We start from the raw sequence: 25,789 nt of genomic DNA on the forward strand, positions 1-25,789 counted from the left end.
TCCGGGGAAATCGTTTTTCATCAGAAAATTGATATTTTTTTACTGTAGAAAAAATTATTAAAAATGTCAATTGGATTGTGCCTCATGTTGAATAAACACTTTTTAAAGCCACACAGTGACCAAAATTGGCATTTTTACAGACTTTTCCTGCTACAGAGAACCTGTATTTTCGACTAATTTCGCCCTGGAAAATGACTGTTAACAGTTCTTAAAGTGATAATTCAAATGCGATAGTCATTTTCAGTCAAAAGATTAAACATTAAAAAATGACCATTTCTGGCCATCTGGAGAAAGTTTGACAGGTCTGGGGTGATCGTTTTTCAAAGAAAAATTGATTTTTTTAACTGTAGAATAAATGATTCAAAATGTCAATTGGATTGTGCCTCATGTGCAATAACCACTTTTTGGAGCCTCACAGTGACCAAAATTGGCATTTTTACAGACTTTTCCTGCTACTCAGAAGCTGTATTTTTGACTATTTCGCCCGGGAAAATGACTCTAAACACATTTTAGTTCCAAAAGTGATAATTCACATGCGATAGTCATTTAAAGTCAAAAGATTAATCATTAAAAAATGACCATTTCTGACCATCTGGAGAAAGCTCAACAGGTCCGGGGTCATCGTTTTTCATCAGAAAATTGATTTTTTTGACTGTAGAAAAAAGATTCAAAATGTCAATTGGATTGTACCTCATGTGGAATAACCACTTTTTAAAGCCTCACAGTGACCAAAATTGCCATTTTTACACACTTTTACCCCTACTCAGATGCTCATATTTCGACCAATTTCGGCAGGAAAATGACTCTAAACACAGTTATTCTAGTTCCAAACGTGATAATTCACATGCAATAGTCATTTACAGTCAAAAGATGAAACATTAAAAAATTACCATTTCTGACCATCTGGAGAAAGTTTGACAGGTCTGGGGTGATCGTTTTTCAAAGAAAAATTGATTTTTTTAATTGTAGAATAAATGATTCAAAATGTCAATTGGATTGTTCCTCATGTGCAATAACCACTTTTTGGAGCCTCACAGTGACCAAAATTGGCATTTTTACAGACTTTCCCTGCTACTAAGAAAATCTATTTTCGACTAATTTCGCCCAGGAAAATGCCTATAAACAATCTTATTTTAGTTCCAAACGTGATAATTCACATGCAATAGTTATTTACAGTCAAAAGATGAAACATTAAAAAACTGACCATTTCTGACCATCTGGAGAAAGTTCGACAGGTCCGGGGTCATCCTTTTTCATCAGAAGATTGATTTTTTTGACTGTAGAAAATATTATTAAAAATGTCAATTGGATTGTGCCTCATGTCCAATAACCACTTTTTAGAGCCTCACAGTGACCAAAATTGGAATTTTTAGAGACTTTTCCTGCTACTCAGAAGCTGTATTTTTTACTATTTCGCCCAGGAAAATGACTCTAAACACATTTTAGTTCAAGAAGTGATAATTCACATGCGATAGTCATTTATAAACGCGGCGACCTAAGCTGCTGTGGACTGTTTGTTTTAAAAATTGTATATTGCTGCTGATTCACTAGCACGTCTTGGAAACATTTTAAAACTGTAATTTGCTGATTTTACTAGCACGCCCTGAAAGCATTTTTAAAACTGTAATTTGCACTTTTTGCACCTACCTGTATTTCCTTGCCCTCGTGACCCCGTTCCGCCCCGGCTTGGTGCCGTTTGTGCGGAGGGTCAGCTCGAGGAGCGGCACTTCTTGCCTCGTGGCACCACTTCCGCCCTGCTCGAAACCTTCGCAGGTTAGCGCTCTAGTGCTGCCGAGCCCCCAGCCTCATTGATAAACGCGGCGACCTAAGCTGCGGCGGTGTGTTGCTGTGGACTGTTTGTTTTAAAAATTGTATATTGCTGCTGATTCACTAGCACGTCTTGGAAACATTTTAAAACTGTAATTTGCTGATTTTACTAGCACGCCCTGAAAGCATTTTTAAAACTGTAATTTGCACTTTTTGCACCTACCTGTATTTCCTTGCCCTCGTGACCCCGTTCCGCCCCGGCTTGGTGCCGTTTGTGCGGAGGGTCAGCTCGAGGAGCGGCACTTCTTGCCTCGTGGCACCACTTCCGCCCTGCTCGAAACCTTCGCAGGTTAGCGCTCTAGTGCTGCCGAGCCTGCAGACTATTTAGACCTCGCCTTCAGCCCCCAGCCTCATTGATAAACGCGGCGACCTAAGCTGCGGCGGTGTGTTGCTGTGGACTGTTTGTTTTAAAAATGGTATATTGCTGCTGATTCACTAGCACGTCTTGGAAACATTTTAAAACTGTAATTTGCTGATTTTACTAGCACGCCCTGAAAGCATTTTTAAAACTGTAATTTGCACTTTTTGCACCTACCTGTATTTCCTTGCCCTCGTGACCCCGTTCCGCCCCGGCTTGGTGCCGTTTGTGCGGAGGGTCAGCTCGAGGAGCGGCACTTCTTGCCTCGTGGCACCACTTCCGCCCTGCTCGAAACCTTCGCAGGTTAGCGCTCTAGTGCTGCCGAGCCTGCAGACTATTTAGACCTCGCCTTCAGCCCCCAGCCTCATTGATAAACGCGGCGACCTAAGCTGCGGCGGTGTGTTGCTGTGGACTGTTTGTTTTAAAAATGGTATATTGCTGCTGATTCACTAGCACGTCTTGGAAACATTTTAAAACTGTAATTTGCTGATTTTACTAGCACGCCCTGAAAGCATTTTTAAAACTGTAATTTGCACTTTTTGCACCTACCTGTATTTCCTTGCCCTCGTGACCCCGTTCCGCCCCGGCTTGGTGCCGTTTGTGCGGAGGGTCAGCTCGAGGAGCGGCACTTCTTGCCTCGTGGCACCACTTCCGCCCTGCTCGAAACCTTCGCAGGTTAGCGCTCTAGTGCTGCCGAGCCTGCAGACTATTTAGACCTCGCCTTCAGCCCCCAGCCTCATTGATAAACGCGGCGACCTAAGCTGCGGCGGTGTGTTGCTGTGGACTGTTTGTTTTAAAAATTGTATATTGCTGCTGATTCACTAGCACGTCTTGGAAACATTTTAAAACTGTAATTTGCTGATTTTACTAGCACGCCCTGAAAGCATTTTTAAAACTGTAATTTGCACTTTTTGCACCTACCTGTATTTCCTTGCCCTCGTGACCCCGTTCCGCCCCGGCTTGGTGCAGTTTGTGCGGAGGGTCAGCTCGAGGAGCGGCACTTCTTGCCTCGTGGCACCACTTCCGCCCTGCTCGAAACCTTCGCAGGTTAGCGCTCTAGTGCTGCCGAGCCTGCAGACTATTTAGACCTCGCCTTCAGCCCCCAGCCTCATTGATAAACGCGGCGACCTAAGCTGCGGCGGTGTGTTGCTGTGGACTGTTTGTTTTAAAAATTGTATATTGCTGCTGATTCACTAGCACGTCTTGGAAACATTTTAAAACTGTAATTTGCTGATTTTACTAGCACGCCCTGAAAGCATTTTTAAAACTGTAATTTGCACTTTTTGCACCTAACTGTATTTCCTTGCCCTCGTGACCCCGTTCCGCCCCGGCTTGGTGCCGTTTGTGCGGAGGGTCAGCTCGAGGAGCGGCACTTCTTGCCTCGTGGCACCACTTCCGCCCTGCTCGAAACCTTCGCAGGTTAGCGCTCTAGTGCTCCCTCACCCCTACTATTTAATGGCAGTATGGAGGAAGGGCAGCGGACGAGCACAGCGGGAGCGCTGACTTCGCGCCGAAGTCGCGCACAAGTCAAGCCCGTCTGCGCCCGTCCGCGGCCGACCAGGCCCAGGGCCCTGTCGTAATGCCCAATTATATTTTTACTCCTCCGCCGATCTCATGAGCCTTAACTTACCAGGACCTATTCCCGCTCGTGCAGTTAAAGCGGCCCTGTCATGTGGCATTCTCGTTCCATCAGACTTCCCGGCACTGGCTTCTGTCCCTGACCCCTCCCCTTCTGCTCCATTTTTCTCCACTTCCTTATTGATTTATTATCTTAACACCCGCTCTCTTATACGTCATCAGCTTGAGGTGTTCCAATTATTGATCCAAAGTTCTATCGACATTCTTCTCCTAGCAGAAACCTGGATCACTGAAGACTCAGCCCCTGACATCCTCGCTGCTATCCCTCCGGGATACTACATTTTGCATACTAACCGGCCTGCTGGGAAGATGGGTGGCAGAGTGGCAGCTATTATCCGCTCCGAACATGTCTTTTCTGAGATCACGGCCATTCCCATCCCTAAAACTGAATACCTGTCACTAAAATTCACCTCTCCTAAATCGTACTTTGTCTGCGTCCTCGTATATAGACCCCCTGACCCTATGCCTCTCTTTCCTCAACTCTTCAGTGATGCAATCGCTCAACTTGCTATTAACCACGCTAATATCATGGTAATTGGTGACTTCAATTACTGGCCATCTGATGTTCATGAAAGTCAATCATCGGTAGAATTCACAGACCTTTTAAAAGGCATGAATCTCATTCAACACATCCACATCCCCACCCACCTGAAAGGTCATATTCTTGACCAAGTTTGGACATCAAATCTCGATATTTCACCTCCCTCAGTTGTCCCTTGTTCCTGGTCTGATCATTATTTCATTTCCTTTCACTTACATCTGCACACTCTGTGTCCTCCCCCCCGTACCACAAATATCATGGCCCAACCTTCCTGAATTTTTTGACTCACTGGCCTCTACTGCACCTCCGTCGACGACCTTATTAGAAAATCAGGCTGACAATCTTGAGGAATGGCTGCGTCAGGCTAGTGATAAAGCTGCCCCTTTTAAGAAAATTAAAACTAAGCGCCCCCACGACGCACAATGTTGGTTTTCTGACCAACTTAAAGCGGAGAAACTTACACTGCGGCAAACTGAACGCCGCTGGCGCCGCCATTATGACCCTCAGCTTAAACTTGCCTACATTGAGTCCTTGAAATCTTATAAACGCTCAATCCTGGCAGCCAAGACGGCATACTTCTCACAAAAAATTCTGAACTCCAATAACAAAACTAAAGATATTTTTTCAATTGTAAATGAGCTCTCCCTGCTAGATAGAGTCACCCCTCAACCCCAGCCGACCCAAACTCTTTGTGACTCGCTCAACTCTTACTTTATAGAAAAAATAACTACAATAAAAAATAATATTCCGTCGCCGGCATCCCCTACTTCTCCTCCTCTTCCCCCGACAAATACTACTATTTTGACAGAGTTCCCACCTATATCGTCAGAAGAGTTCATTACTCTCCTTCATAAAGTCAGTTCGGGATCCCCCAATGACTGCTGCCCCCCGCAGGTTCTGAAAGAAGCCTTTCTTGCTTGCCCAGGCCCCCCTTTAGCACTACTTAATAACGCCCTTGCTATCGGGGAGGTCCCATCTTCTTTCAAGCAAGCTGCAGTTCTACCTATATTAAAGAAACCTAATGCAGACCCCACAATCCTCCGTAATTACAGACCGATCTCCCTCTTGCCATACCTAGGAAAGATCTTGGAGACCTATGTCACCCGCTGTCTAAGCTCTTTTATAGAGAAATCATCCTTCTTAGACCCCCAACAAGCGGGTTTCAGACCCCTCCACTCCACCGAGGCGGTCATAGTAGCTGTCATGGACACCCTTAGGAAAGGAGCAGACAAAAACATCTCTCAAGCCCTTGTCCTATTAGATCTTTCAGCGGCATTCGACACGGTCGATCACACCATCTTGATCGACCGTGTCCAAAACGCCGGCATTCAGGGAGTGGCCCTTGACTGGCTCAGATCTTTCCTCTACCAACGTTCACAGTCTGTTCACCTTTCCACTTTCTCCGCCCCTTACACTTCCCTTCCCTGCGGTGTTCCACAGGGTTCAGCACTATCTCCTCTCCTTTTTAATTTGTACCTCCAACCACTTTTAGCTTCCCTCCGCAACTCCCCTGTCACAATTTATAATTATGCGGACGATCTTCAGTTAATTTTTCCCATAGATCCCCTCCCTTCCTCCCGGACCAATTTCCAGACCATCATGCTGACCATAGCGGAGTGGATGCACCACAGCCATTTAAAGCTGAACCCTACCAAAACTGAGCTTGTTTTGGTAGGAGGCCCCAATCATCCTTGGAATCCCACCTTTTGGCCAACATCCTTGGGGCTTGCACCCTCCCCCGTGAGTTCAGTCAAAAGCCTGGGGGTGATCATCTCTGAAGACCTATCTATGAGACCGCATATTAATGCGGTCACTTCTGCCTGTTTCTTCCACCTAAGGCGGATCTGTAAGATCAGCAGGTATCTTAGCAAAGAAGCCCTGACCCAAGTGGTTATTGCGCTCATCACCTCCAGGCTCGATTATGCGAACATTTTATATGTAGGTATTCCTGCATATCATCTCCAACGACTGCAGCTGGTGCAGAATCAGGCTGCCCGCCTGATTTTCCAACAGCCCAAACATCAGCACGTCACTCCCCTCCTCCGTAGTCTGCACTGGCTTCCAGTTTCTAAACGCTGCACGTTTAAAATGGCATGTACTACCTTCAAGGCCCTGTCGGATGCAGCTCCTGCCTTCATTACTTCGGCCCTGTCCCGTCATATCCCGATCAGAACTCTTCGCTCAGCCTCATTGAACTTTCTCGAGATCCCTAGACAGGTCCGGGGTCATCGTTTTTCATCAGAAAAATAGATTTTTTTAACTGTAGATAACACTATTCAAAATGTCAATAGGATTGTGCCTCATGTTGAATAACCACTTTTTAAAGCTTCACAGTGACCAAATTTGGCATTTTTACAGACTTTTCATGCTACTCAGAAGCTGTATTTTCGACCAATTTTGGATATGAAAATGTCTCTAAACACACTTATTTTAGTTCCAAAAGTGATACTTCTAATGCAATAGTCATTTACAGTCAAACGATTAAACATTAAAAAATGACAATTTCTGACCATCTGGAGAAAGTTCGACAGTTCCGGGGAAATCATTTTTCATCAGAAAATTGATATTTTTTTACTGTAGAAAAAAATATTAAAAATGTCAATTGGCTTGAGCCTCATGCTGAATAACCACTTTTTAGAGCCTCACAGTGACGAAAATTGGCATTTTTACAGACTTTTCCTGCTACTCAGAAGCTGTATTTTCGACTAATTTCACCCCGGAATATGACTCTAAACACACTTATTTGAGTTCCAAAAGTGATAATTCACATGCGATGGTCATATACAGTCAAAAGATTTAACATTAAAAAATGACCATTTCGGACCATCTGGAGAAAGTTCAACAGGTCATCGTTTTTCATCAGAAAACTGATGGTTTTTTACTGTAAAAAAAATTATTCAAAATGTCAATCGGATAGTGCCTAATATTGAATAACCACTTTTTAAAGCCTCACAGTGACCAAAATTGACAGTTTTTAAAGACTTTTCCTCCTCCTCAGAAGCTTCTATTTCAACCAATTTCAGGCAGGAAAATGACTCTAAACACACTTATTTTGGTTCCAAAAGTGATAATTCACATGCAATAGTCATTTACAGTCAAAAGATTAAACATTTAAAAATGGCCATTTCCGACCATCTGTAGAAAGTTTGACAGGTCCGTCTGGGGTCATCGTTTTTCATCAGAAAATTATTTTTTTGGACTGCACAAAAAATGATTCAACATGTCATTCAGTTCGAGTCTCACGTTGAATAACCACTTTTTAAAGCCTCGCAGTGACCAAAATTACCATTATTACAGGATTTTCCTCCTGCTCAGAGCTGCTTTTTTGACCTGTTAATGGCAGGAAAATGACTCTAAGCACACTTATTTCAGTTGTAAAAGTGATAATTCAAATGCAATAGTCAATTACAGTCAAAAGAATAAACATTAAAAAATAACCATTACTGACCATCTGTAGAAAGCTTGACAGGTCTGGGGTCAACATTTTTCATCAGAATTTTGATTTTTTTCAACTGAACAAAAAATATTCAAAATGTCATTTGGATCATGCCTCATGTTGAATAACCACATGTAAAGCCTCACAGTGACCAAAATGATCATTTTTAAAGACTTTTCCTCCAACTCAGAATTTTTTTTGGACCTATTTCAGGCAGGAAATTGACTCTAAACACACTTATTTTAGTTCCAAAAGTGATAATTCACTTGCAATAGTCATTTACAGTCTAAAGATTACAAATTAAAAAAATAACCATTAGTGACCATCTGGAGATACTTAAACAGGTTCTGGGTCATCGTTTTTCATCAGAAAATTCATTTTTTCAGCTGTACAAAAAATATTCAAAATGTCATTTGGTTCATGTCTCATGTTGAATAACCAGTTTTTCAACGCTCACAGTGACCAAAATTATCATTTTTCAGACTAGTCCTCCAACTCAGAAGCTTCTATTTTCATCTATTTTGGGCAGGAAAATTCCTCTAAACACACGTATTTTAGTTGAAAAAGTGATCACATCTAACAGTCATTTACAGTCAAAAGATTAAACATTGAAAAAAAACATTACTGACCATCTGGAGAAAGTTCTGTAGGTCCGGGGTCATCGTTTTTTATCAGAAAATTCATTTTTTTGGGTTGTACAAAAAATTATTTGAAATGTAATTTGGTTCGTATGTCATGTTGAATAACCACTTTTTCAAGCCTCACAGTACCAAAATTACAATTTTTCCATACTTTTCCTCCTACTCAGAAGCTTCTATTTACAGTCAAAATATTAAACATTAAAATGTAACCATTACTGACCATCTTGAGAAAGTTCGACAGGTCCGGGGTCATCGTTTTTCATCAGAATTTTTTTTTCTTTGGACTGTACAAAAAATGAATCAATATGTCATTTGGATCATATCTCATGTTGAATAACCACTTTTTAAGGCCTCACAATGACTAAAATTACAATTTTTACAGACTTTTCCTCCTACTCAGAACATTATATTTTGACCTATTTCAAGCAGGAAATTGACGCAAAACACACGTATTTTAGTTCCAAAAGTGATAATTCAAATGCAATAGTAATTTATAGTCAAACGATTTAACACTAAAAAAATCACCATTACTGACCATCTCGAGAATGTTCAACAGGTCCGGGGTCATCGTTTTTCATCAGAAAATTCATTTTTTCGGACAGTACATAAAATGATTCAAAATGTCATTTGATTCGTGTCTCATGTTGAATAACCACTTTGTACAGCCTCACAGTGACCAAAATTACCATTTTTACAGACTTTTCCTCCTACCCAGAGCATTCTATTTTGACCTATTTCAGGAAGGAAAATGACTCTCAACACACTTATTTTAGTTGGAAAAGTGATAATTCACATCCAACTGTCATTTACAGTCAATAGATTAAATATTCATAAATAAATATTACTGACCATCTGGAGAAAGTACTACAGGTCCGGGGTTGACGTTTTTTAACAGAAAATTTAATTTTTGTTCCTTACAAAAAATTATTCTAAATGTCATTTAGATCGTGCCTCATGTTGAATGACCACTTTTTCAAGCCTTACAGTGACCAAAATTACCGTTTTTACATACTTTTCCTCCTTCTCAGAAGCCTCTATTTTTACCTATTTCGGGCAAAAAAAATTCTCTAAATACACCTATTTTATTTGAAAATGTGATAATACACATCTAACAGTCATTAACAGTCAAAATAGAAAACATTAAAAAATAACCATTATTGACCCTCTGGAGAAAGTTCAATAGATCCGGGGTCATGGTTTTTCATCAGAAAATATATTTTTTTGGACTGTACAAAACATTATTCAAAATGTCATTTGGTTTGGTGTCTCATGATGAATAACCACTTTTTCAAGCCTCACAGTACCAAAATTACCATTCTTACAGACTTTACCTCCTACTCAAAAGCTTCTATTTTGACCTATTTCGGGCAGGAAAATGACTCTAACACACTTATTTTAGTTGAAAAAGTGATACTTCACATCCAACAGTCATTTATAGTCAAAATATTAAACAGTAAAAAATAACCATTACTGACCATCTGGAGAAAGTCCGACATGTCCGAGGTCAACTTTTTTCATCAGAAAAATTGATTTTTTTTGGACTGTACAAAAAATGAATCAAAATGTCATTTGGATTGTGCCTCATGTTGAATAACCACTTTTTAAACCCTCACAGTGACCAACATCACAATTTTTACAGACTTTTCCACCTACTCCAAGCTTCTATTTTGACCTATTTCGTGCAGGAAAATGGCTCTAAACACACTTATTTTAGTTGAAAATTTGATAATTCACATCTAACAGTCATTAACAGTCAAAATATTAAACATTAAAAAATAACCATTATTGACCATCTGGAGTAAGTTCAATAGTTCCGGGGTCATCGTTTTTCATCAAAAAATTCATTTTTCGGACTGTACAAAAAATTATTCAAAATGTCTTTTGATTCATGTCTCATGTTGAATAATCACTTGGTAAAGCCTCACAGTGACCAAAATTAAAATTTTTACAGACTTTTCCTTCTACCCAGAACATTCTATTTTGACCTATTTCAGGGAGGAAAATGACTCGAAACACACTTAGGGGCCGATTACGATGGCGGACGGAAACAGGTCCGACTGTCATGGTCGTGGAAAAAATACTCCCAACCGCACCGCGGACAAACAGCCGGTGCGATTAGGATTTTTCTGCCAGCACACACCGACCCCGGCGGACGGATCACACCAAAGACCACCGCACGTGGACGCTACCACAGAAAAACCGTCCGCCGCGGACGCAACGCCCGCGGAAACAGACCCAACCTCCGCAAGGCCTGGGGTGGGCCCGCCCGCACGATTAGGATAACCCCGCCATGCCAATGGAACTCACCACCGTCCACGACCGCCGTGGAAAAAAAGCATCGAGAAACGGAACTTGGCTGTGGAAGGACCAAACTAACATCACCCCTGCCGTCAAACCGAAACAAAAATGGTGGACGGAAGTAAATAGTAAACCAAAAAAACAGGACACACACCTACCTGGAACACTTACCCCCAACAACTCCACGCTCCAATGACACATCCCCAGCACAAACAAGAGCATCCAAGTCTCCACACCCACAGAACACCTGACTGCAAAAAACCATTGGGACACAACCACCACACAGAGTATAAAAGGAATCCCTCCCATTACCACAATCCTTTGCATCACAGCACAGCTGCAAGAAAGAGGCACACATCACACAACAGACACACACAAACACACATACAACCTGCACACCAACACACCCACCACACCAACCCCCACAACACCATCCCTACATACCACACATCTGCACACCCAACACCGCCAACACCTTGTACATCTCACAGCATGGCCCCCAAGAAAAACTCCAAGTTCACAGAAAGTGAGTTGAAGGTCATGGTGGATTAAATCATCCGTGTAGAACCACATCTGTTCGGTACCCTAGTCCAGCAGACCACCTTGGCAAATAAGACCACAATGTGGGACAGGATAGTGACCAGAGTGAATGCTTCAGGGACCGTGCCACTCACCAAACACGATATCCAGAGGCGGTGGCACGACCTCAAGGCAAGGGTAATTTGTAATTTGTACTTGTAAAGCGCACTAATACCCATTGGTGTCCTGGCACTGTAATGCATACCGCTGCATAACCCTTCCTGGCTTTTCCCTGTGAAATGTCCACTCCTGAACACCCTAAAGGTGAAGCCAGGCATCCTATCGCCGTTGTGGAGATTAAGGAAGCTATTGCCCAGAGTTGCAGAGTGGAACCCATGATTAGAATAGGTACCGAGGCGGGAATTATCAGGTCCGAGGAAATTGAGCCCAAGACCCGCCGAGGCATCAGGGCCAAGAACCACCTGCGGGCACACCAAACTGGCGGTGGCCCTCCCATGGATCCAATACCATACTCCCAAAGGGAGGAGAAGGTGCTAGCCACACTGCACCCTGAGAGCCTGGAAGGAATAGATGAGGGAGTGGAGGCTGGTAAGTACAAACCAATGACCACCATCACACTGTTATGTCCTGCCTCGCACAACTGCTAAGACACATCTCCCAGGCTCCAATCCATGCATGTGGACCAAACAGTCACCCAAATGTGAACCCCAGGACTCAAATGCACCCACCATGATCAACCACAAATGTAGCCTCCTACATTCCCAGACATGCATGTCGTCAAGCAGCTAGCACTATTGGAAAAGTGGAAGGTCGCACAGCTAGATACGGTTTAAAGAATTCAATTAAATGCACCCTTAGATCAGTTGTTGAGGTTTGCAGCCTGGGAGGCGTCTCCAGTCAAAGACGTCCAAAGTATTGTACAAAGAAGTGCCTGCAATAGCAATTGAAAGCATCCCCTGGCGCTCCACTCTAAAATAATATTTTCGCACTTTTTCAAAGAAAGTTCATGCAATGTTTTGTTCGAATCAAATCTTATTGTATTTTCATAAGTTTAGGTTTCAAAACATTTCTTGTTCAGTGATAAAGTTCATTGATTGATATCAAAATAGAAATAACACAATTGGTGTCCAATGCATTTCGGGCTGTCCGCCCTTCATCCGGGACAATAGCTAGAAGCAAGACCAAAAAAATTCATTCAAATCATTGTAACTTAAGTATGCAAGAAAACATAACAAAGCATGTAAAAACACATAATTATCCCACAGCTCTTGAATGATTTAGCCAAATGTAAATGCATACATGAACTAAAGTGCACTAAAGTGCATAAGTAAATGAAGATTCTCTCACGTGTTAATTCATGTGTCGGCAGTTTTGTCTCAGAACTGTAAATAAAAATGGACGTGCAAATAAATTGGTATGTTCTATCAAACGATAACGGATGTGCTGGTTACCGAGAATTCTTTACTTACTTGAAATGCGCGTGAAGCGCGTCTCTTGTGTTTCAATAAACGGGATCTGGCTCGCGTGTGACGCGGGTGGCCATCAGAGTAATGCGGCCATTCACGTTGTGCGTTAAAAAGCACATGAGTGTTGAGATTCCTGTGAAGTGTAACCTGATAGGATGAACTTGCGATCACGTGATATGTTCTCAACCAATCAGTGATGTGTATGCTGTAGTCAAGGTGAAGGAGTATGTTTACAAATAGTGAATACGGGCGGAGGGATAAAAGAAAAAATACATAATGTGAACCTGAAGGTTGTGTTACAAAAAATGGAAATTAAAACGGAACAGATTGACCAAACATCAACATTCCAACAAGAGGCAATCTCATTAGATTATACAGAAACATGTGATCATAGGTAGCACAAAAACTCAATCCGATCATTAAGGCCATTAGGTTTGCTGGAGTTAAGCAAATAAATCCAATAGTTCTCTCTTTGTAAGAGAAATCGATTGTTGTCTCTGCCTTCAATTCTTTCAACGGTCTCCAGTACCACATATTGGAGTTGGGAGATGTTGTGATTTGCTTCCATAAAATGTGTAGCTATAGAAGATCTTAAATTCTTTGTGCGTATATTTGACTTGTGTTCATTGAGTCTGATTTTTATTTTGCGTTCTGTCTTGCCCACGTACACTTTGCCACAGGGGCATTTTAACATGTATATTAAGTTTGAGCTTTCACAAGTAGCGTTCACCATAAGTTTGATTGTGTGGCCTTTCATTGGATGCGATATTTGGTTGCCTTTTAAAATGTTATTGCAGTTGCCACATTGCAGACAGGGGCGAGTTCCACGATATGGTTTTGAATCGCTTGTAGTGTGTTTCAACATTTCTCCGAAATTTCTATTTCTGGTGAAGGCAAAAATGGGAGGATTTTCAAAGGTTTGTCTGAAATCTGGTTCTGCCTTAAGAATGTTCCAGTGATTCTTGATAATTTTTTTTAAATTATAACTCACTGTGGAGTATTTGGACACCACTGTCATTCTTTCTTGTTGTGGTTTCTTTTTGACAGTAAGGAGATCTTTTCTCTGTAGGTTTTCAATTTTGTGTTCATCTTCTTTGAGAATAGATTCTGGGTACCCTCTCATACGGAATCTGTCTCCCATTTCTTTAATGGTATTTTTAGTTTTCTCTGGATTGATGTAATGCTAAGACACATCTCCCAGGCTCCAATCCATGCATGTGGACCAAACAGTCACCCAAATGTGAACCCCAGGACTCAAATGCACCCACCATGATCAACCACAAATGTAGCCTCCTACATTCCCAGACATGCATGTGGTCAAGCAGCTAGCACCACAACTCCCAACAGGCCCCCATGTCTACAGGGAGGGTGGGTGTGGGTGAGAGGTCAGCACTACAACTCCCAACAGGCCCCCATGTCTACAGGGAGGTTGGGTGTGGGTGAGAGGCCAGCACTACAACTCCCAACAGGCCCCCATGTCTACAGGCAGGGTGAGGGTGGGTGAGAGGCCAGCACTACAACTCCCAACAGGCCCCCATGTCTACAGGGAGGGTGGGGGTGGGTGAGAGGCCAGCACTACAACTCCCAACATGCCCCCATGTCTCCAGGGAGGGTGGGGATGGGTGAGAGGCCAGCACTACAACTCCCAACAGGCACCCATGTCTACAGGGAGGGTGGGGTGGGTGAGAGGCCAGCACTACAACTCCCAACAGGCCCCCATGTCTACAGGGAGGGTGGCCGTGGGTGAGAGGACAGCACTATAACTCCCAACAGGCCCCGATGTCAACAGGGAGGGTGGGAGTGGGTGAGATGCCAGTACTACAACTCCCAACATGCCCCCATGTCTACAGGGAGGGTGGGTGTGGGTGAGAGGCCAGCACTACAACTCTCAACAGGCCCCCATGTCTACAGGGAGGGTGGGTGTGGGTGAGAGGCCAGCACTACAACTCCCAACAGGCCCCAATGTCTACAGGGAGGGTGGGGTGGGTAAGAGGCCAGCACTACAACTCCCAATAGGCCCCCATGTTCCACCCCAGAGCAAAATGGAGTCCCCCCACCATGTGCTGACCCGTGCATCTCCCTCTTCAAATTTACAGGTAGGTTTCCATCTTCACACGGAGGGGTGGGTTTGAGGGGGAAGTCTGTACTCCAAATTCCAATGTGCACCCTCCACCCTCATGATTGCAGCTAGGAGCAACACAACACATGGCTTCATAGTAACTCCATGGTGAAAATGCGAAATTAAACATGGGACAGGTGAGCACCCAGTGCCTGCATACTGCATTCGTCGAACAACAAACAAGTACCATATGTCCACAGAAGGACCCGCAAATAACAGACCCTTGGACACATGGAAGAGAAGCGTCATATCTGCACACATCAAAGAACTTGCAATGGGAAACTCAGACATGGTGGCAGTCCACACAATCCATGTAGTAGGCAGTCTGTGCATGATGTGAGACTTGACATACCCACAACAGCAAGTACAATGTGTGTCTTGACACAAGGCACATGGATGCAATGTCCAAAGCTTGTCCCTAACCCAAGGTAGACCATCCACATGAAAGACCAACATATGCCTCTTTTGACAATGACTAGACCAGGTACAGTAGCAAGGTAGGTTGTCCACAGCCCTGGTGAACATGTCCTAGTCCACATTGCTGAGCCACGGCAACAATGTTAAAATTACTACAAAACTACACAGAGTTCAGGGGTACCATCCAATAGCAGAACAGCACAACACATATCCAAGTATTGTCTCCCCACCTACACACCACCATAATGCCCAGTACTGTGTGCCACACCAATGTGATGACATCAACAACCATGTCCTGAATCCCTAGGAAATTGAAATGTAGCAACAACAAACCTGTCATGTCCACAGCATTGATTCTTAAATTCTTGTCCCTTAGGTGACCAAGAACTGGCAGGAGAACCCAGCACCCGCAAGCACCAGTCGTCCCCCTCACAGTATGGACTTTCCGGTGATGATTCCCTGGACACCTCGGATGCGGAGGGCGATGCCCGTCCGCCTATACTCCCAAGGCCATCAGGCTCCCAGGACGTCCCTGCCCCCACCACCTTAGCCAGTGGAACCACAGCAACTTCTGCCATTGTGACCTGTGCAGCCACCACCACCACCACCACCACCACCACCAGTCCTGCCTGTGCCACCCTCCCTGACCCATTGGACGATGGCGGACCATCAACATCACAGGCTAGCAGGGAGAGTGGACGGGTGAGGACACAGGTGAGGACACAGGTTCCGGACAGGAGGGCAGGTGCAAGGCCAGGTAGGGGACAAGACCCACCCAATCCTAGGACCGAGACCCTGGATCTCATTTCAAGAGTGCTTGTGTCGTCCGAGCGGTCGCAGGCACAGGCGGATCGGGCGCGTCAAGAATCACTTGAGACCCGCCAGCTGTTGAGGTACATGGACAACCGTATGGGACAAATGGTGGACCTCATGGGGCAGCAAACATCTGTTTGGAGGAAGTGGTTATCCCGCAACACACCACCTCCCCCTCCCCCAAGTGGCCAGCGGGACAGGACACCACCACCATCACCTGAGGCCACTGACAGGGAGGTATCCCCCGAACAATCTGCCCCCACAACTGGGTCCACTCCGACTTGAAGATGGAGGGGCCGTCCGAGGCTGGATCCAGGACAGAGCAGTGGCAATGCACCAGCCACCCGCAGAAGAGGGGCCGGCACTGACTTCACCCTTCCTTGAGCCTGGCATTCACTCTGTGAACTATCTTGCCCCACATTGCCAAGCATTAGCACACATTTTCTGGACGAGGTTTACACCACACAATGTGGTGTCTACACGATGGGATCATCTGACTTGACCTTCAACTCATTCATCCCCTCCACCACCATTTTGTAAATATGTACTAACACACATCCACCCCCTGTAAATAAACACCACGGAAACACTCAAGGCTGTGTGACCTCCATGTTTTAAACACAGGTTTGGCTTAGTTGTTGTCATTACCAGGTGCAGGGATCAATGTTGTTCGGAATCATGGCTCTGTGGGAGTGACCTAGGGATAATGAGAGAGCAACAAGCACAGGTCGGGAAACTGAATCACACCCATCACACAACACCGTACTGCATCATCCCACAAACCACACTCATCACAAATTAAGCGGATCACAGGACACACATCAGGGAGCATTGCATGTACAGCATGTCCCACACCCATTCGCGAACAGAACATACCAGAACAGGCAGCATACACACACCACATCCACCCATCACCAGCAAACTTACATCACACATTGAACAGCAGCACAAGACGTAGTTACTCACATTTAAGGAAAGTAGCGGTCAATGAGCTGATGCCTCTGGTCCACACCTTCTTCCTCCCCACTATCCTCATCACTGGACATGGGTGAGATGGGAGGCGGAGCAACCTGTTGGTCTGCAGGGTCCAGGATCATTTCAATGTTCTTGTGCAAGGCCAGGTTGTGCAGCATGCAACAGGCAACCACGATTTTTCCTACTTTGACGGGTGAGTATGGCAGGGCCCCTCCGGTTTTATCCAGGCAGCGAAACCTAGACTTCAGAAGTCCAAATGTACGTTCCACCACCCGACGTGTCTTCCCATTGGCCTCATTATAGTGCATTTCACCTGGGGTAGTTGGATTCCGTAGGGGGCTCAGCAGCCATGGTGGTTTGGGTACGCAGAGTCACCTAGGTGGGGGATGACAGACACATACATCAGTACCAGTACTGGTGGGAACAGCATGGCACACATACAACACAGTAGTCATCACAGCACACTCACCTACAAGCCACGCACAATCTTGACGCAGATTAGCCATCAGTTGGGGGACAATGCTGCTCCGCAGGATGTGGGTGTCATGTGCGGATCCCGGAAATCTGGCACACACATGGGAGATGATGTTGTCAGCCGGGCACACCACTTGCACATTGATTGAATGGTAGTGCTTCCGATTGTGATAGATGGGTTCACGTGCCTGGGTGGAACTAGACCAATATGTGTGCCATAAATGGCACCCACTACTTGTGGAATCTGGGCCAGAGCATAGAAGTCCCCTTTCACTGCTGCCAAATCTGCCGGACGTGGGAAATGGATGTAATCATCCTTGTAACGCATCATGGCTTCAAGAACATCCCGCAGTACCATGCTCAACATGGATTGGGACATCTCCCCAGCATGACCAACTGTGTACTGAAATGTGCCCGTAGCGAAGAAGTGAAGTGCCGCCATCACCTTTGCTGTGGGTGTAATTGCTCCAGGATATGCCCTGCGTGGCTGCAGGTGTGGTGCCAATTGTGCTACAAGGTCCTGCAATGTCGGTCGGTCAAGCCGGAATTTGCGGATCACCTCCTCTCCAACCATGTCCTCCATTACAGTGTATGGTCGATGCACATTTGGAGCCCTCCTGTGTGGGAGTGGATGGGAGCAGATGTCAATTGTACAGGAGGCGCTTGTGCCAGAGTGCTTACTTCCTCCCACGCCGTGGACCGAGGTCCTGGAATAGTGATTCATTTCAATCTTTTTCAAAATGATACCAGCGTGTCACGCCGTGCTCATGGGCTTGTGATCCGTGTGCAAGCAGCAAGCCGCGTTCGGTGGACCACGCCCTCCGTAATCATTCACGGTCTCATAAACCAGCCAAGATAAGGTGTTGATGAAAGCAATTTCATCTTTTGAATGTCCATTCGTTTGACTTCGTGCTTCTTTCATTTCCTTTTTGACGGCCGTCGCACTCTAAACTAAAGGCTCTTCAACAAGAGGCACCATCCTTGTTCCTCTAAGCGACCCAGTCTCCAACATAGCATTTCCGCCTACCACCTAGATATAATTAAAGGCCCTGAAGAAAATCCTCTTAGATCGGCAGGATTCGAAACGCGTAGGCCCATAGCCACCCTTGAGTCTGCATGGGTGATAAGCACATCTGAACCGCTCTGCTGCTTTTCACCATTCCTTGTACATTACTTTGTTTACTTTTTTCTTTAAAACAAAAAAACCAAGAATACCTTAATTGGTGTAAGGAATGTACTTTTTGTATATAATGCTCTAGTAATATTTTCCAAAATATTTCGCAGACCGTGGCCATCTCTAGCTTTGCTGTGTTTGTTTGTTTACTATAACATATTAATCACTGTAATATATTGCACATGTTAATAATTTCTGTTGTTCCTGAATGGTTGAATGTTGTATGCTTGTGACATGCTTGATATGATGAAAGATCCCCTTACCTTCCATTTTTTTGCATAGCATGTAATATTGTTTATCTGTTTGAATACGTTTTTCTAAAATATAGCTGTTCTTTGGAACTAAATAATAAAAGCTACTAATCAGCTTCCAGCCTTGAATTACTCTTTCGGGTTCTGTGTCTAAATGTCAAATAACTCTTGTATCAGTACTGGCATCCCCATTTTGTTTCCTTGGATACCGGCTCAGCCATACTGATTAGAGCCACCCCTTCATTGTTTTTTGGTTTAATTGTACAACATGGCACAGCTTCACCACACTATCACATCTTGACCAACACACCACAAATAATCCATGCTGCAGACACTGATTGTCTGTGTACCGTGACAGAAATATAAGGCACTACAGCCAACTACACACACAATGTTCACCCACAAACAACATCCTGTGAGCAAATATGTACAATGGTACTTGCACACATGTTGCAAGAACAGCCAACATCACATTACTGAGTGCCCATGTGTTGACAAGCATCCCCACAGACACATATGGATGTGCACTCACAACACAAACCTGGAACACACCCTCCTTGCCTTCATGCACCCATGACACCACCAACAATGCTGTGCATGCTCACATGACAGGCAATGACATACAACAGACGACACACAGACGCATACAGAGAATGCATGTATCCCCCCATCATTGCTCCTTGCACACACAAAACACACACTCACGACTGGATCAAACTGTGGGTACACAGCCTTAATGGACTGTGTAGATGTGTACACTTTGAAACGTGTGACCTCAAAACCAAGATGTAACCACATTGCCGTTGCACATCTGACGCAATTTGAGCTCACATCACTGTCCTTTGATAACCACTGGCAATGTCAATAGTATGATCACACATGCAACAAATGGACATTGATGAGACACGTGGACACGGGCCACTGACATAACATGATGAGTGTTGAGGCATTCCGGACATGCCCTGACACACATGGACCCCTATTATCATTAGATGTGTGCGAAGACATGCAGTGTGTCTACACACCGCGTCAGGGCACGCCGTCCGCCATCACATAAAATGATCCCTGCTACTGCAATTGTGCATACCATTGGCTGCATGGGTAAGGTCCATCACGGTCACACACCGCCAACCGCATGTGCGCGCTACCGCAATGGTGCATCATTTGAAAATCATTACTCACTGGCATCACAATGGCGGAGCACGCATTCCGCGGGGTGGGGCAGGCTAACAGATACATTTGACTGTGCAAGTGGAAATGGCAGTTGGTATCCCCCCATTCAGTCACATAGCGGAAACCAACGCCGGGTCCGGGCGGTGGGTGCCGCTATGTGTATTGATGTTACCATGGCATGGATGGCCATGGCTGGGCACCTACCGCTGGGTCCGGGTGGTGGGTGCCGCTATGTGTATTGATGTTACCATGGCATGAATGGCCATGGCCGGTTACCTACCCACGGACATGGCTCCTCCCAAGGAGCAGGCACCTCCCAAGGACAGGGACACTCCCACGGACCGGACCCCTACAAAGGACAGGGCACCTCCCAAGGACAGGGCACCTCCCAAGGACAGGGACACTCCCAAGGACCGGGCCACTACAAAGGACAGGGCACCAACCAAGGACAGGGCACCAACCAAGGACCAGGCCCCTACAAGGGACAGGGCACCTTCAATGGACAGGGCACCACCCAGGAACAGAGCACCGCCCACAGATAAGGCACATTCCAAAGACAGGACACCTCCTAAGGCCAAGGCGTCTCCCACGGCCAAGGCACCTCGCAGGGAGCAGGCACCTCCCAGGGCCAAGGCGTCTCCCATGGACAGGACATCCACCAAGGAGAGGCATCCATCACCCATGCGTCCCCTGAAGCTGGTGTTGGTGAAGGAACGTAAACCACATGTGTCAGGGGTGGTGTGTCAGAGGTGGAGTCCCTCATACCTCTACTTCCATCCACACCCCGGTGAAGCAGAGGAAGGAGTACACTGTTGTTACATCCCCCATTACACATGATGCAGAGGGCAGAAGGCAGGGCCAGAGCAAGTGTCAAGCAGGGTCCAGCACGTCGCCAGAGAGCAGACCCCCACCAGCACATGATCCACCTTTGATGGGTGATGTTTCAGATGAGCCCGCACCACTTACCAGTCCAGTCATGTCCAGGGTGCCCTTACATATCCCAAAGAAACTGAAACACACACCGGTGACACCTGACCACCCCAATGTTGCTCCAGTACAGCTGTCCCCAGCTCCCAGAGCCACCCTGCCTCCTGGCCCATACAGCCCTGTGGCTCATCATTTCAGTGGTCCTAATGGGTCAGCTGCAGTTCACTCTCATGTGTCAGATAGTGGCACTGTGTCTGTTGTACGCTGTCATGCCTCATGTAGTAGCACTGTGTCAGTTGTGCCCTCTCCTATTTCAGGTACTGCCACTGTGTATCTCCTCCACTCTCATGTCTCAGATGCTGGCATGGTATTTGTTGGTCAGTGTCCAGGGACATGTGTCAGGGTCTATCGCTCATGTGTCAGTCACTAGAGCTGTGGCTGTTTCTCACACTCCTGTATCCGGTCCTGCCCGTGTGTCTGGGTCTATCGCTCATGTGTCAGTCACTAGGACTGTGACTGTTTCTCACACTCCTGTATCCGGTCCTGCCAGTGTGTCTGAGTCTATCGCTCATGTGTCAGTCACTAGAGCTGTGGCTGTTTCTCACACTCCTGTATCCGGTCCTGCCAGTGTTTCTGGGTCTATCGCTCATGTGTCAGTCACTAGAGCTGTGGCTGTGTCTCACACTCCTGTATCCGGTCCTGCCAGTGTGTCTGGGTCTATCGCTCATGTGTCAGTCACTAGAGCTGTGGCTGTTTCTCACACTCCTGTATCAGGTCCTGCCACTGTGTCCGAAGCTACGAGGTCTCACAGTCCACCTGATTCTGTGCTGTGAGGTGCAGTTCCCATCACTCAAATCTCATTGTACTTGATGTCTGGACTGTCCATTGTAACCACCCGTGCAATATTATTGTCCATGGGACTGTCCGTATGACACACGTCCTTGTGCTGCCTCAGATGTACCTGCTCTGTTCTGTACCATGGACTGTTGATGCACTTTGCAGCTCTCATGTGCTGCCTCAGATGTACCTGCTCTGTTGTGAACACTGCCCTGTTGCTGTAATGATGCTGCATTGTGCCCTCTCATGTGCTGCCTCAGATGTACCTGCTCTGTTCTGGACCATGGATTGATTTTTTTGACTGTACAAAAAATTATTCAAAATGTCATTTGGATCGTGCCTCATGTTTAATAACCAAATTTAAAGCCACACAGTGACCAAAATTACCAATTTTAAAGACGTTTCCTCCTCCTCAGAACATTCTATTTTGACCTATTTCAGGCAGGAAAATGTCTCTAAACACACTTATTTTAGTTGAAAATTTGATAAATCACATCTAACAGCCATTAACAGTAAAAATATTAAACATTAAAAAATAACCAATACTGACCATCTGGAGAAAGTTCAGTTGTTCAATTGGTCATCGTTTTTCATCAGAAAATTCATTTTTTCGGACTGTACAAAAAATGATTCAAAATGTCATTTGATTCATGTCTCATGTTGAATAATCACTTTGTAAAGCCTCACAGTCAGTGACCAAAATTACCATTTTTACAGACTTTTCCTCCTACCCAGAAGATTCTATTTTGACATATTTCAGGCAGGAAAATAACTCGAAACACACTTATTTTAGTTCCATAAGTGATAATTCAAATGCAATAGTCATTTACAGTCAAAAGATTAAACATTAAAAAAATCACCATTACTGACCATCTTGAGGTAGTTCAACATGTCTGGGGTCATCGTTTTTCATCAGAAAATTTATTTTTTGGACTGTACAAAAAATTATTCAAAATGTCAATTGGATCGTGACTCATGTTGAATAACCACTTTTTTAAGCCTCACAGTGACCAAAATAAACATTTTTAAAGGCTTTTCCTCCTACTCAGAAGCTTCTATTTTGACCTATGTCTGGCAGGAAAATGACTCTAAACACACTTATTTCAGTTGAAAAAGTGATAATTCGCATACAATAGTCAATTACATTCAAAAGATTAAACATTAAAAAAAATAACCATTACTGACCATCTGGATAAAGTTTGACAGGTCCAGGATCAATATTTTTCAATAGAAAAATATTTTTTTTCCGACTGTACAAAAAATTATTCAAAATGTAATTTGGATCGTGCCTCATGTTGAATAACCACATTTAAATCCTCACAGTGACCACAGAATTTTCCTCCTACTAGAAAGCTTCTTTTTTGACCTATTTTGGGCAGGAACATCACTCTAAACATACTTATTTTAGTTCCAGAAGTGATAATTCACTTGCAATAGTCATTTACATTCAAAAGATTAAAAATTTAAAAAATCACCATTAGTGACCATCTGGAGAACGTTTGAAAGGTCCGGGGTTAACATTTTTCATCAGAAAATTGATATTTTTTTTTTACTGTAAAAAAAATGATTTAAAATGTCAATTGGATTGTGCCTCATGTTGAATAACCACTTTTTAGAGCCTCACAGTGACCAAAATTGGCATTTTTACAGACTTTTCCTGCTACTCAGAAGCTGCATTTTTTACCAATATCACCCAGGAAAATGACTCTAAACACACTTATTTTAATTCCAAATGTGATCATTCAAATGCAATAGTCATTTACAGTCAAAAGAATAAACATTTAAAAAATCATCATTACTGACCATTTCGAGATAGTTCAACAGGTCCGGGGTCATCATTTTTCGTCAGAAAATTCATTTTTTCAACTGTACATACAATTATTCTCAATTTCATTTGCATCATGACTCATGTTGAATAACCATTTTTCAATCGTCACAGTGACCAGACTTGTTCTCCAACTCAGAAGCTTCTATTTTAATCTATTTCGGGCAGGAAAATGACTCTAAACACACTTATTTTAGTTGAAAAAGTGATAATTCACATCCAACAGTCATTTATAGTCAAAAGATTAAAACATTTAAAAATCACCATTAGTGACCAACTGGAGATAGTTTAACACGTCCGGGGTCATCGTTTTTCATCAGAATATTCTTTTTTTGGACTATACAAAAAATTATTCAAAAAATGTTATGTTTGAGTCTCATGTTGAATAACCACTTTTTAAAACCTCACAGTGACCAAAATTACCATTTTTACCGGCTTTTCCTCCTTATCAAAAGCTTCTATTTTGACCTATTTCTGACAGGAAAATGATTCTAAACACACATATTTTAGTTGAAAAGTGATAATTCACATCCAACATTCATTTACAGTCAAAATATTGAACATTAAAAAAATATCCATTTGAGAAGGAGTGCTTGAAACTCCTCTAGGAGCGGCTTTTTGAGCTCTCGTGAAATTGTTTTTCGAGGCGGTATGTGGGAGGTGTGGTAGTAAGCTCTGAGCAATTCATTTTTTAGATTGCAGCCTACCTGACAGCACAGTTGCCTGGCTTCCTAAAGACATGTTGGGACATTCAGAATGTTGACCTAGGAGTGCTTTCAACCCGTTGCTTACCATTGGCTTTGTGGTTTGTAACTCTCATTTTCTGGCTTTATTTCCTTCAGGCGGTCTAGCTTGAGTTTGTCACTCCAGTTGCCCAAACTTGTTTACTGTATTCTTCCACAAGCTCGCTTTCTGTAAACAGGCCTTTAAATCATGCTCTTATCTTCTCACATTTGCTATGCATTCAAAGACAAAAGTCAAATGTTAGTCTGTGTCTTCCAGGGAGCTTGGTGTTTATTTTTCTATCTCTGACTTCAAGTGAGAGGATTTTATGTGAATCATGCTGGCTGACAGGCTGCATAAAGTTTTTTTTCCATAGAACACAACTAAATTTAAATGGCTGTAAATGAACTGTGCTGACTATCAAATCAATACATGATGACACTTCACACATTATCGTTTGTGTGCTATATACTTTTCTAAATAACACTGTATGTGAGACCAAATGTAATGCTAATTTCAATCAAAGATGTGTTTTCTGTAATGGCAGTACACTACCATACCATACATACTCCACATAACCTCACTCCGCTCTACACCACTCCGCGCCACTGCACTCTACTCTGCACCATTCCACACAATGCCACTCCACACTGCATGACTGGACTCTTCTCTGCACCACTCCCCTCTATATCTCTCTGCTCTACACCAATTTATTCCACTCTTTGCCAATGCCTTGGACCCCCACACTGCTCTACTGCACACCATTTCACTATACACCACTGCGCTTTACACCATTCCACTCTATGCCACCCTACTCTGCAATGTTACACCCTACGCCAATGAACTCTACTCTGTACTACTCCACTGTATGGCAGTGCACTCTATGCCAATCCCCTCTACACCACTCTAATATACTCTGCACCACTGCAATCTACTCTGAAGTAGTCTACACGGCACCATTTCACTCAAAACTAATGAAATGTAAGCCAATCAACTTTGTGCAACTGTACTCAACACGATTGTATTCTGCATCACTGCACTCTAAGTCAATCCATTCTACTATGCATCACTTGAATTGTGCACCATTCAAATCTACTCTGCCTCAGTGCACGCTGACACCTTACTTTATATCACTTCACTCTACTCAGAAACAATCAACTATATGTCACTTCAGTCTATGCTGCTCTATTCCACCTTGCACCACTGCACTTTACGCAAAACCCTATATGCCACTTAATTCCTCTCTACTCCACGGCACTCTATGTTACTCCACGACACTCTACTCAACTCTTACACTGTACTCCACTCTATGCCCTTCTACTCTATGACACTCTTG

Source organism: Lissotriton helveticus, chromosome 7, assembly GCF_964261635.1.
Source record: "Lissotriton helveticus chromosome 7, aLisHel1.1, whole genome shotgun sequence".
Taxonomy (NCBI): domain Eukaryota; kingdom Metazoa; phylum Chordata; class Amphibia; order Caudata; family Salamandridae; genus Lissotriton; species Lissotriton helveticus.